This window comes from Alosa sapidissima, chromosome 3 (genome assembly GCF_018492685.1).
Source record: "Alosa sapidissima isolate fAloSap1 chromosome 3, fAloSap1.pri, whole genome shotgun sequence".
In the NCBI taxonomy this organism is placed as follows: Eukaryota; Metazoa; Chordata; class Actinopteri; order Clupeiformes; family Clupeidae; genus Alosa; species Alosa sapidissima.
The window spans coordinates 16,598,010-16,612,009 of record NC_055959.1 but is presented as its reverse complement, the minus strand read 5'-3'; the positions used below and the strand labels follow the sequence as shown (position 1 = coordinate 16,612,009).

General features: G+C 39.7%; 1 protein-coding gene and 1 long non-coding RNA gene across 4 annotated transcripts in view; one reads left to right on the top strand and one right to left on the bottom strand.

Moving 5' to 3' along the window:
* Nucleotides 1-14,000, top strand: part of sult3st1 (sulfotransferase family 3, cytosolic sulfotransferase 1) — a 42,626-nt gene that overhangs the window by 9,963 nt on the left and 18,663 nt on the right. The window lies entirely within an intron of this gene.
* LOC121705230 lies at nt 9,389-14,000 on the bottom strand. The gene is made up of 2 exons (XR_006030737.1): nt 13,904-14,000; nt 9,389-10,145 (listed from the first exon to the last, which is right to left on the bottom strand). It is a non-coding gene; the product is annotated as an uncharacterized LOC121705230 (long non-coding RNA).

Sequence of the window (14,000 nt, the reverse complement as noted above, 5' to 3'; positions counted from 1 at the left end):
TTTTTATTCCAACCGTGGGCACTTTGGAGCAGAAACGAGAACGCGCACACATCCTGATTTACTTACACCTGGCTTGACATAGTCGCTCCTACTCATCCTGGACTGGCATTAGTGAAACGAGTTGAGCTAGGATGACCAGACAGCGCTATGTCAAACCTCCCTTTATCACTTATCTTGGATGTCTTAATTCTGCCTTTGTGAAATACCCCTCCGGTCTATGTCCTTTTTTCTGATAAATATTGGTTTACGAGACTTGTATATTATCACATTCTGTTTTTATTTGCATTTTACAAAATGTCCCAGCTTTTTTTGTTTTGGGGTTATAGATCCAATTTGTTGGCCGTATCACACTTGTATAGCCTACTAATTCGCCGAACTCGTTAAATTTAAATGAACCGTCACATTGCATCCAAGCTGTAAAATTCAGATGTTCAGAACATAGTAACATTGTAGCATATGACGGACGTGGATTTTAGCTAGTTGGATGACATGTAGGCTAAGTAAAATAGCGATGTTTCAAACAAGGTTCATCAAAATGTGATGATATGTGGCGGAAAGAAGTAGTTCTACAAACAATACAGTTTTAGAGATTAACATGTTTCCATTATAACATGAAATAAACACAACGCAAGTGGCAACAGTGGAATAAGCGGGATAATGGACTTCACACCGTTCGACTAGACCAGGGGTGGGCAAACTTTTTGGCTCAAGGGCCACATTGGGTTTCGAAAATTGTCCGGCGGGCCGCACAACAACCCCCCCACGCCCCCCCCCCCCCCCCCACGCCACACGCATAAAAAAAATACATTTTTTATAGCCTATAATTTAGTATGAAAAGTATTTGTTTTAAAATATTAACTGCTTAAAAATACTGCTAATTTTATGCTGTTTAACAAATGTATAAATTGTGCACTGTCGCTTTAAGACAGTCGCTTTAATTCACGTTTATTTCTCAATGATCTTCTGCCTGCTCCGCTATGGCTAGTGCTGTACCTATACGGCTGGGCCCTCTCACAGTTTTTAAATGGTCAGTAGTGGGAACTACTGTTGCCTTCATGATTTCCTTTTAAAACTTTCTTATAAGAAGGAGTTCACTAGTTCGCCCTTCTATATGATTGCTTCAGCTAGACTAGAATGTATGGGAGAAGTGCGTGTTTGGCAAGGTAGCTGTCCGTGGTCCTGGAGTGCCTGGAGCGGATATCGCGATAGAGCGATGACCGCTTGCACCCCCCTGTGTAAGGAGGATGAGTAACAGGGCAATTGGTGAAATGGAGGAGTAGGGGGAGGAGGGGGGATGATTTCGCGAACGTCAGAGCGTGTGACGTATGGAAAAGGAGGTCGGCTTAAATAGGCCTACCCTGCGGCGGCAGTGGGTGAGTTAATTGCTGTCAATCATCCCGAAGGCTCCACCCGAACTTTGTTTATAAAACATCATATATCAATTATCAACAATCACAAGCCAGCTGGAACCTGCGGCTCTCTCTCCCTCTCGTGAGTGCAGACGCGTTCCCAATTAAATGGATTGCATAATGTTCACATTAGATCTGCTACAAAGGAGATAACTAAGAGTTAACTTAGTTTAACATGATGTTATCTCTATTTAACATGATGTTTTGACATTGACATTGTAAACGTTATCTAAGGAGAGTGAAAAGCAGTTTGCAGTAGAGCTAACCGACGTCGTCTCTATCGCAGGAAAAAAATAGCGAGCAGCCTGATAACTAAATGAAATGCACGGTGGGCCGGATGAAAGTGCTTGGCGGGCCGGATCCGGCCCGCGGGCCGCAGTTTGCCCACCCCTGGACTAGACAAAGTTAGCCTAATACACTTTTTTAGATGTAACGCTTTGTGTCAGGCCGTTTTACCATCTAGGACGTGTATTAACTTTGTCTAGTCGAACGGTGTGTCGTCCATTATCCCTTACTTCTTATACATTTTATACATTATACATATATACATTATTATTATTATTATTATTATTATTATTATTATTATTATTATTATTATTATTAAAACTACTTATGCATGAATGGAAGAACTCAGCCCAAACTGAATTAGTCTGATCTTAGCGGGCTAAATACTCTTGAGAAATCCACACAGTAAAATGAGCCATAATAGTATAATCCATTTAAAATGTTGTATGATAACATCATATTTAATACCAGTAATTGTAGGCCTATCATTATCATTCTCTTGAATTTAACCTTGGGGATCAATAAAGTATCTATCTATCTATCTATGTAGAGATTTCTCATTTGCATCATATTATCATTTACCTAGGGCTGTCAAAATGATGTGTTCATTTCGATTACAGTTTTTTACAATTGTTTACACACGTTTTCAAAACTCTGTGTCTATTTCTCAAAACTCCACACACAAAATCAACAATTGCTCACACAAAATGCCAAATGCCTCAAATCTCCAGCAAAATGACACACAACATTCAAAATGTCAAAAACACATGTTTAAAGCAAACATTCGCCTCACATTACAAACACTTTTGTCATAATATGACATTTTGGATACATCATGTACACACTGTTGTTCAAAACCTAAAGCACTTCTGTCTTTCATGGAATTCTATGTTTATTTCTATATAAAACTGCAGAGAAAAGGTGAAATATACTCACAACACACATAAGCAGAATTGAAACCAAAAATATTTATTTTTTCCAAATCATTTGCTGCATTGAATACAATATTTGTACAGCACATAAAACAAATCCAACTACCACATGTAGTTGGACAGAAACCAAACACATCCAGGAAAAAGCTGATTTCAAACAAATACTTATACTGTAAACAAAATTATTACTGTATTTGTGTGTGTGTGTGTGTGTGTGTGTGTGTTGCTTGGGCAGAGGGTAGGAGTTGGGGGGTTGGGTGTGTGTCTAGGCTTCATCTCTCCTCCGGGCTGGGTCTGGCCACAATACTTCGTCCACGTCGCATGCTATGTTCTCTCTCGCTAAACACCGAGGAAAGAACCTTCTTGCATGGCGCATCCATCCTTGAATAGAGACAGCGTCAATGTCGCCACATGCTTCCTCCATTGCCTGGAGAAGTGGAATGCGGGCATAGGGACGACGATCATATACTCGCCAGCGCCATGTGGAGAAAAATTCCTCAATTGGATTGAGAAATGGAGAATAAGGAGGCAGGTACAGAGAAATGAGGATGGGTGACAAACCAGTTCTGGACCAGATGGGCCCGATGAAAGCCGACATTGTCCCATATGACCACAAATCTTTGCTGATCTTGATTCTGCTGACCTGGAACAAGTATGCGATGAATTGCATCCAGAAAAGTTATGATGTGAGCAGTGTTGTAGGGGCCAAGTGTTGCATGGTGATGCAGGACACCATTATTTGTGATGGCAGCACACATTGTAATGTTTCCCCCACGTTGCCCAGGGACATTCAAAATGGCCCTTTGTCCAATGATATTTCTCCCCCTTCTTCTAGTTTTTGTCAAGTTGAAGCCCACCTCATCTATATATATATATTCATGGAGGACATCTCCATCTGCATCCATCTCCAAAATTCTCTGTAAGAGACAAAAGTATATATACAGATATATAGACACACACATGTGCAAAAACCAAGACACTACATGTAATCTGGCTCGGTAGGTGCAATTCTAAATGTACTGGAAGTGGTTTTGCATACATACATCCACAAAGTCATGAAGTAGGTTCTTCACTCGGTCGCAGTTCCTTTCAAATGGGACCCTGTATAGCTGTTTCATGCGCAACTGATTCTTCTGGAGGACGATGAATTGTGGACAAGCTTACTGTAACAATGTTATTGAAAACAGTTGCATCATTTATAATATGGTGTTGGATCTGATGGATTCTAATCACATTATTTGCCAGAACCCATCCACATCCTTGAATAGAGACAGCGTCAATGTCGCCACATGCTTCCTCCATTGCCTGGAGAAGTGGAATGCGGGCATAGGGACGACGATCATATACTCGCCAGCGCCATGTGGAGAAAAATTCCTCAATTGGATTGAGAAATGGAGAATAAGGAGGCAGGTACAGAGAAATGAGGATGGGTGACAAACCAGTTCTGGACCAGATGGGCCCGATGAAAGCCGACATTGTCCCATATGACCACAAATCTTTGCTGATCTTGATTCTGCTGACCTGGAACAAGTATGCGATGAATTGCATCCAGAAAAGTTATGATGTGAGCAGTGTTGTAGGGGCCAAGTGTTGCATGGTGATGCAGGACACCATTATTTGTGATGGCAGCACACATTGTAATGTTTCCCCCACGTTGCCCAGGGACATTCAAAATGGCCCTTTGTCCAATGATATTTCTCCCCCTTCTTCTAGTTTTTGTCAAGTTGAAGCCCACCTCATCTATATATATATATTCATGGAGGACATCTCCATCTGCATCCATCTCCAAAATTCTCTGTAAGAGACAAAAGTATATATACAGATATATAGACACACACATGTGCAAAAACCAAGACACTACATGTAATCTGGCTCGGTAGGTGCAATTCTAAATGTACTGGAAGTGGTTTTGCATACATACATCCACAAAGTCATGAAGTAGGTTCTTCACTCGGTCGCAGTTCCTTTCAAATGGGACCCTGTATAGCTGTTTCATGCGCAACTGATTCTTCTGGAGGACGATGAATTGTGGACAAGCTTACTGTAACAATGTTATTGAAAACAGTTGCATCATTTATAATATGGTGTTGGATCTGATGGATTCTAATCACATTATTTGCCAGAACCCATCCACATCCTTGAATAGAGACAGCGTCAATGTCGCCACATGCTTCCTCCATTGCCTGGAGAAGTGGAATGCGGGCATAGGGACGACGATCATATACTCGCCAGCGCCATGTGGAGAAAAATTCCTCAATTGGATTGAGAAATGGAGAATAAGGAGGCAGGTACAGAGAAATGAGGATGGGTGACAAACCAGTTCTGGACCAGATGGGCCCGATGAAAGCCGACATTGTCCCATATGACCACAAATCTTTGCTGATCTTGATTCTGCTGACCTGGAACAAGTATGCGATGAATTGCATCCAGAAAAGTTATGATGTGAGCAGTGTTGTAGGGGCCAAGTGTTGCATGGTGATGCAGGACACCATTATTTGTGATGGCAGCACACATTGTAATGTTTCCCCCACGTTGCCCAGGGACATTCAAAATGGCCCTTTGTCCAATGATATTTCTCCCCCTTCTTCTAGTTTTTGTCAAGTTGAAGCCCACCTCATCTATATATATATATTCATGGAGGACATCTCCATCTGCATCCATCTCCAAAATTCTCTGTAAGAGACAAAAGTATATATACAGATATATAGACACACACATGTGCAAAAACCAAGACACTACATGTAATCTGGCTCGGTAGGTGCAATTCTAAATGTACTGGAAGTGGTTTTGCATACATACATCCACAAAGTCATGAAGTAGGTTCTTCACTCGGTCGCAGTTCCTTTCAAATGGGACCCTGTATAGCTGTTTCATGCGCAACTGATTCTTCTGGAGGACGATGAATTGTGGACAAGCTTACTGTAACAATGTTATTGAAAACAGTTGCATCATTTATAATATGGTGTTGGATCTGATGGATTCTAATCACATTATTTGCCAGAACCATATTTATGATTTCGGTCTCTTGCTCGTCGGTGAATTTGCGCCCTCTCCCTCCACGATTCCTTTGCCTTTCCACTCTGTAGAAGATTCATAAACATAGTGAATGTGTGCTATGTCATATAGTCAAAAATGTCTTCCTGCAGTAAGCTGTACCATAGTATATGATACTGTAACACACCACACTGGCCATTCATGATTCATGAAATGCAGTACAATAACATGATACAGTACAGTAAGAACTACTATTGTATGCATTTTTCAGTTGTGCTGAAATAACTATTATGTGTACAGTATATTACTGTAGATACAGTCGTTGCATACCTGTTCTCATTTCGATATGTTCGCATAATGCCTGCCACCGTAAATCGATTTACATTTGGCTGGACCCTCAGTCCAGCCTCCCTCATGGTCAACCCATGGTTGATCACATGATCAATCAATGTAGCCCTAATCTCATCTGAGACGGCTCTCCTTATTTCCCTTCTTTGCCCTCGTCCTCTTCCATGTCCAACTCGTCCAGCTCGTCCTCTTCCTCCTCTTCCTCCCCTTCCTCCTCTTCCAACTCCTCCTCCTCCTCGAACCCGAACACCTCGTGCTCGTCCTCTGCCTCTACCTCCACCTCTCCTGGCTCTTTCTGCGTTGTCATCCATTGTTCAAAACAGACATCTTGACATTTGACCTATTTATAGGCCTATACTAAGCCAATGATTCGTTGGTGTTCAATAAAGTGATGAGTGTTTGCACATGTGACGAGTGGGAGTGAAGCACTGGTGATTTAGTGTGGCATTTTGATAGGTTGTGTTTGAAAAACTAAATCAAGTTACTTCCTGTTAGATTTTTGTGTGTTAAGTAGAAAATTGAGTGTGGTGTTTTGCAAAATGTGTTTTAGTACATTGAAAACTGAGTCAAACATTGAGAATTAGTGTATGGTTTTGCAGATTTGGTGTGAGGTTATGATGTTTGGATGACATGTTTAGAAAATTGTGTGACGAGAAAAGATTTTGTGTGTAAGCAGTTGAAAAAAACTGTAATTACAGAAAGAAATAGAAAATGTAATTTCGAGGAGATTACCAGTGCATGAAAATATAAACATGTATATTAACATAAAATGCAAAACCATCTTTTATTTGGAAACAGTTGGCAGGAGTCATAGCTGATAACAACTGACAGTTGAAATGGCTGAACAGTTAAATAGTTGAGTAGTTTAAGTAGTTAAATTATTTAATAGTGAATTATTGTAGTGAGGACATTTATTTTGAAACAGTTGTGGGCAGAGGAAATAGTAGTCTTAAGAGAGCCAGATTGTATGCTTAAAGCCTGAGACAGAGTATATAGTTTAAAAGTTGAATGTAGATAGTGTAATGGATGTTGATAGACAGAAAGTTGAATGGATGTTGATAGGCAGATTGTTTAATGGATGTTGATGGATAGTTTAATGGGTGGATGAGTGAATGGTTTGAAGAGGATGAATGGATAGAAAGTTGGATGGAATGTGCCTTATATCCTTGTAGAATGGAGAGACACAGAGAGAGTTGGCCTAGTTAAGCAGAAAGCAGTTGATACAGGTGCAATCAGTTTAACTGGCCCTTTGATGGGCCCTAATAGTGAGCAGCTGGAAGTTGATACAGGTGCAAATCAAGTTAATTAGTCCATTGTGATGTCATAGTGCTAATGCAAAGTCTATGGGGAAAAATAAGTTTGTTTTTTGTTAATATCTCAAAAAGTATAAAGTTTACAAAAGTGAAAAATACATTCCTCAAGTGTCCTTTTCAAGACATACATTACAAAGTTTGAATGAAGTTTCTACGTTAAACGGTTGAAGCTGAATTAGACGCAGAAATTTGGTGGGAAGAAGAAGAAGAAGACTTCGGATAACAGAACAGTGCATTTTCATGCACTGTAATAACATGTTAAAAAAATGTTTAAAACGCTGATTAATGGTTCTGGTTCACTCCCTATTAACTACATTGTACCTGTGATCTGTTGCAGTTCCTCTAGGGGTGATCGCGAGTAAGTGCAAAAACAATGGGGGTCTATGGAGCTAGATGGCTAAATTTGTCTCTTTCACCTGATTGTCATTGAAAGATCGAAGATTTGATTGTAGTTTCTGCAAGCTCAATATGGATTATAGCTCGTAAGTTGAATGAACGAATACTTATGTCCTTTCGATTCCTTACAGTTTGGGTCGTTGTTTAAAATCTGAAACTTCAGAAATAGAGTTTATCCACCTCTTATTAGAGGTTATCCATCTCTCAATTATTCCTCTCATTATTCACCAATTGCAATTTTTAACATTCAAAAATTACACTCTAGGAACCATTTAATACCATTTGTATTGTTATTTGGACAATAGCCTCATCAAACATGTTCCGAATGCCCTTTAAAAAAAAAAAATCTGACAGGCCTACCCGCATGGCGCAGTCCACCTCACCGAGATTACACAATTCATAATTTATCCACATGTTATTTTATCACTACATCCCTGGTCGTTGTTGCCCATAACAGGCTAGCATTCTACTAATGAATGGCGTCATCGACACGTTTAAAAAATATATAATACTGCCCCCCCCCCCCCCCCTTATCGAATGTAACATTCCAATTTCTAAACAAAAAATTCTATCCTGAGAAAAGTGGATTTTGAAGGGGTACAGCTCCATAGACCTCCATTCATTCTGCACTTACTCGCGAGCGCCCTCACGTGGAATCAGAACAGGAACTGCAACCAGTTCAGAAACCGGAAGTTTAGATTATTCTCTGGTCCAGTTAATGGAACATTTGGTTTTACGTTAGAAAAACGCATATGAAACTGTTGACAAAAGCATGTTCTCAGTAATTTCAGCAGTAGCCTAAGCTAAGGAATTTCATACCATAGGAGTTCGAAGTATTACCTCAATGCAAAGCACAAAAATACCTGAAATTGATTCCGTTATTATTAAAATCTATATGGCTATCTAAAACTCAGCGCAAAGCATAGCCTATTGTTATCACGACGACACAAAGCGTATCTTGCACTCGAATTTTTCGCCATGTGCGTCTCTTTTATTGAACAATGCCTCGAGGGGTGTGGAATTTAACAAAGGTGTGGTCTATCTAAAATTGCTATAATACACTATCTAAAAATCATTACGCCACTGACCAAGAAAAACCTGGAGCGAAAGGCGCATGATATGAAAACACAAGACTCCTCTGCAGGATAAATGTTTTTTATTCAGTCATTCGAAACCCATTATTGGAGTAAGTGTCGTGTTTTTCAGGCTATTTGTTTCTATGGTAACCCATAGGCTATTACTCTGCTAGGTTTTAGTAAAGCACGGTTTAGTGGAATACCTGTTCCATATGGTCTCGCGTACAAGCAGATTCCCCTCAAATGCGCCACTGACTATCAAAATACTGATGTGCTGTTTAAAGTTGCGCTGCTTGCTGTTAAAGGGAATGACAGGTGTCATTTTCATTGGTTTAAATGATGTTACGCCCAAAACACACCCATGACTGATTAACCAACATAGAAACCGCCTTGTTGTGCCAGGCGCCTGACGTTTGATAACAAAACTACCCCCCCTTCCCCCAATGTGGACTGGACAAACTCCTAAGCTATTCGCTAGTGACCATGTGTTTCAGTTCGCCGAGATAGGGCTCTATAATGTTGGTTTGGCTTGTCATTGATTCACTAATCTGCCAAAATTTGAATTGAAATATTTGGAAAAATATGTTCATAGCAAAAATGGATGTGATTAATTTAGATTAATTAATCACAGAGTATGTAATTAATTAGATTTTTAATTGCTTGACAGACCTTCACATTATAATGAAAAAAAGATATAGCATCACAACTAACAATATGATGTTGCCATGGACAGCATATGTTATGAACAATAGGTTTTACTGTTGTTTGTCAAATTAATCAATATTACAAACCCAAAGTATATTTTGGTACACCTCTGTTCTCCATGTGTTTTTCTTCTTCTTAATGCTATTATTATGTCTGAGCATTCCAAGCAGTGGGTATAATCATTGTGTATTGCATTGTTGCAAGTATCGATTGTATGACCAGATGAAAAGAAATCAATAGCTATTACAGAAAGGAAAAGTGATGGGTAAACTCCCAGTCCATGAGCTGTTGCAGGAGGCACGCATGCCGCTCTGCCACATGTGTGCACTGCAAATCATTTTTCCCCTCACCCATTGCTCTATTCAACATCAAAAACAAGTCTCATGCTGTAAGTGAAAGATTGTAGCAACATACAGTAGCACCGCACTGTTCATTTCAACAATTACACTGTTATTTGGATATGGATATCAAGATTTTAAAATCAGTTACAGCTGGCATTGGAAAAGCAGGGTATGTTTACTTGTTCTTCCTTTTACAGGGCATGCTTTTGTTCTCTCCTCATCGCCATCTGTCTCTGTCAGTGTCTATGTCATTGTGTTTTGCAGCTTTGTTGTATACTAGATCGGAGTCCAGACATGTTGAGGTTAAAGTTTATTGCTGAGTTCTTAGGTCTGTTGTCACCTCCCTCTGTAAGACACAATTGGGGCATAATTGATAACTGATTTTGAAAACAGGACTCAACAACCAGTGACTAAATAAAATTATAAGTACATTGATGTGTTATTGAAAATGATTGTTGGGACACTGTAATATGTAAATAAAAATGGATTGTGATAATCTGCAAATCTCTTAAACCCATATTTGGTTGCAAAAAGGACACAGACAAGATAGCAAATGTTGACATTTCATGTAAAATATACACTTATTTTGAGTTTTATGCCAGCAACACATGGGACTGGGCCAACAGAAAGCTGGATAAGTAATGCTAAAGAAAACACAAGGAGGAACATTTCACAGCCAATTAGGTTAAGTGGCATCATGATTGGGTGCAAAAAGAGCATCCCAGAGAGGCAGTCTCTTAGAAGTAAAGATGTGGAGGTATTCAATTGCATCACTGTGTACAATAATGCAACAAGATTAACCAGAATAAGAATATCAGAACAAAAGAATCCAGATACATCTTTGTAAATAAGGGGCAGGGCTGAAAAACAATTTGGGATGGCTGTGATCTTTAGGGCCTCACATTGCCCTGCATTAAAAACAGATCTGTTTCTGTAAAGAAAATCATTGTATTGGCTCAGACAAAAATCAGTAACCATATTGTATAAACACCGTTTGATGCTCCATCCACAAATGCTGGTTAAACCTCTAACTTGCAAAGAAGAAACAATATGTAGACATGATCCAGAAATGCCACTGTCTTATCTAGGCCCAAGCTCATTTAAGATGGACTGTGGCCAAGGTGAAAACTGTCCTGTGGTTAAACCAATCAAATTTTGCAATTCTTTTTGGAAATCATGGAGTCTACAAGGATTAAAGTTCTCCGTCGTACGACGGATTTCCGTCAATTTGATTTTAGAAATGTCATATTTGAGATCGATGCAGATCCGATGAGAAAAAAAAGGGGGGGGGACGGGGGACTATCACCTTTGCTTTTCCTTTTTTAAGGCAACTACAAATATTAGGTCCGATGAATTAATGTGTGTGATGGTAAATGTTTAAAGACCTAATAGTGTTCTTGAGAACTTTCTGTGTTTCAATCAGTGACCGCTCAAGAAGATAACCGACGTCAGCCATGAGTTTCGCTTTGTTTATTTTGTAGCTACACGCTTGTCTCGGGCGTTTGCTTAAAAAAAAAGAACACGTATGGAGGACTATAACGGTCTAAAAGTTGGATTATAGTGACACAATCGAGACAGCTGATGAGGTTGGCCAATCCGTTTAACTTTTTTGGATATGATATTGTGAGCTCTATGTGTGTATTCGGAGAAGAAGCGTAGGCTGTGTTCTTTTCAATGTAGACAATTTCTTATTATCGCAAACTCTTATCAGGGGAGGTCATTCATTTTGGGTGTCACCTATGACTTGAACAGATAGCCTGCTATGCCACCCGATGTAGGCTACTATTATTGTTACAGTTTTTAATCAATGCAAACATTATGTGTAAAGCGACACAATATAAACCGTGGCCTATGCAATTTATTATCCCGTCTGTTATGACATGTACACCAATGTTTTTCACAATGCGACGGAAGGTTTTGACTGAGCGTGTTAACATAAAATAATAATAATATTGTCATCATCGCGAACTGTTGAGTAAGGGGGTCAGTCGTGTTTGTGACGCACAGACAGCCTTGTAGCCTATTTTGCTTAGGCCTCACTTTTAACGACAGTAGGTTGTAAGTGTATGCTGACAAAAAATAACTATGTAATTAAAATAGTCAACTTAAAACTTTGCTATGAAATATTTTTCATTTATAGCACAAAACCATAACCAGTAGGCCTACCAGAACCTCGCATATTAGCGTCATGATTTGTGTGCGTCTATTTGGCAAGGGCACTAGCTGTCATGGATGCGTTGTTGCTAAAGGAAGGCAGGTGTCAAAAGTTAAAAAATAAATGGAGATGGGCGGCTGTTGGAAACGGGGGAGAACCATGGTGTAAAGAAATTAAAGTGCCAGGGGTTTGCTTTTGCGCGGTTCGCTGCAAGAAAATAGTTTATGGATGCAATAGGAAAACGTTTTAGCACGCCACCAATCAGAAGACCGCCATAAGGTTAACGTTCGTGCACTTCAGGACATCTTCCCTACCTGGTGCAACTAGCCACCACGACAGAGGATAGGCTACGTTTATCTATGGCTAACCGTTTTTACGTTTAGAAAGTAGGCTATGCATGTTCTTTCATAGCGCAAAACGACCTGTCCCTCACCATATCGCAACCTCTTGTCAACCTTATACAATCTGTTGCTGAAGACAAAAGCGTCCTCTCCAGATTGCCGTTATCAAATGCGCAGACCTCCTGGATGAGCACACACTGCTCATTGGAAAACTGAGTTGTCTGTAAAACTCAAAATTACCATGTTTTCATTAAATGCGTATGAGGCAACAAATGGAAATATGAACAATATCTAGAATGTTCTGATTCGTTATTTTGATGAGGAAATGGGAAGTCTTGCAAACTTGATTTTATAGATTTTACTTGGTGTTGAATTGCATATTAACAAGAAAAAAAGTTAAAGTGTACAGTAAGTTAAAGCTTTTCTACTATATTGGTGCAGTAGAAAAGAACAGCAATGGCTAATCAGCAATGGTCAGGGATAGTACTAAAATATATTTTTGTTCATCAGGAAAACTCAATCTCAATCAAGAACACTCTCAATTCGCCTTATTCACATGGCGGCCATTGGCGGCTAAAACGAGGCTACAGGGTACACAAACCATAGGATTGTTATGTCCCCGCCCCTGAAGCAGATCGCTTGGAATACATCAACGTAGGGAGCGAAAAGGACTTATACTTATGAAATCTTTGAGCAAATGTAAATAATAGTTTAGCCTATTAACAGGAGTGTCATGAACGAAGTCACAGTGGAGTAGGATGTTATATCGTCAGCTAAACTTTAGTCATAGATTTTGTCACTTGAAATAGGCTAACGTACCCGAGTCAAACTGTAGTTTAATAGGCTACATGGTTGGGTCAAAATCGCTATTTTTCAAACACTAAGAAGGCTCGACATAACTTGAAACTTTGATCGAAGCATCATCAGTGTCTCTACATATGAACTCGAGCATTAAGAACATTGTTCGTGTACATAGTTTACTAAAAAGAAAGATTTTGGACAACTCACTCCTTGCAAGATGGAAAGATGGCAGCGAGCAGAAAAAACAAGTGAGTTGTTCAAAACCTCTCTTTTAGTAAACTCTGTGTACACCAACAATGTTCTCAATGCTTGAGTTCATGCGTAGAGACACTGATGATACTTCGATCAAAGTTTCATGTTGTGTCGAGCCTTCATAGTATTTGAAAAATAGCGATTTTGACGCGATTGTATCAAAAAAGTAGTAGCCCTATAGGAATCCCATTCAAAAGGTAATTTCACCCGAAAACGACAACGCATACAAGCTTAAAAGTGCCGCTTTGGATGTACTTATGCATTTATATGAAAGTTTGACTTGGGTACATTCACAAAACACTATATGATGCATTTTGGCGAGAGTTACGCAGATGAAACGTGTGATTGTTTGCTGATAAGATGCACCCGTGCTTGTTATGGGCGTGCTGCAGAGAAACTTCTCTGTATGACAAAACGCCAGTTGTTTGGTGATTGGTTCAAAGGAACTCCAATGATTTTAAACCTCAAACTGTGCCCTCCCACCCAGAAAAAAACGAACACCTATGGACTCTGTGCGAAGTCAGAGAGTCTGGTTTCCAGGCTACACATACTCACCCTCTGACATCTGTCTCTCTGGTGCTCTCCAATTCCTTTGCATTGTAAATTCCTCATCATCTTCCATTTGCACCTCTTCCATTCCATCATCTTCATC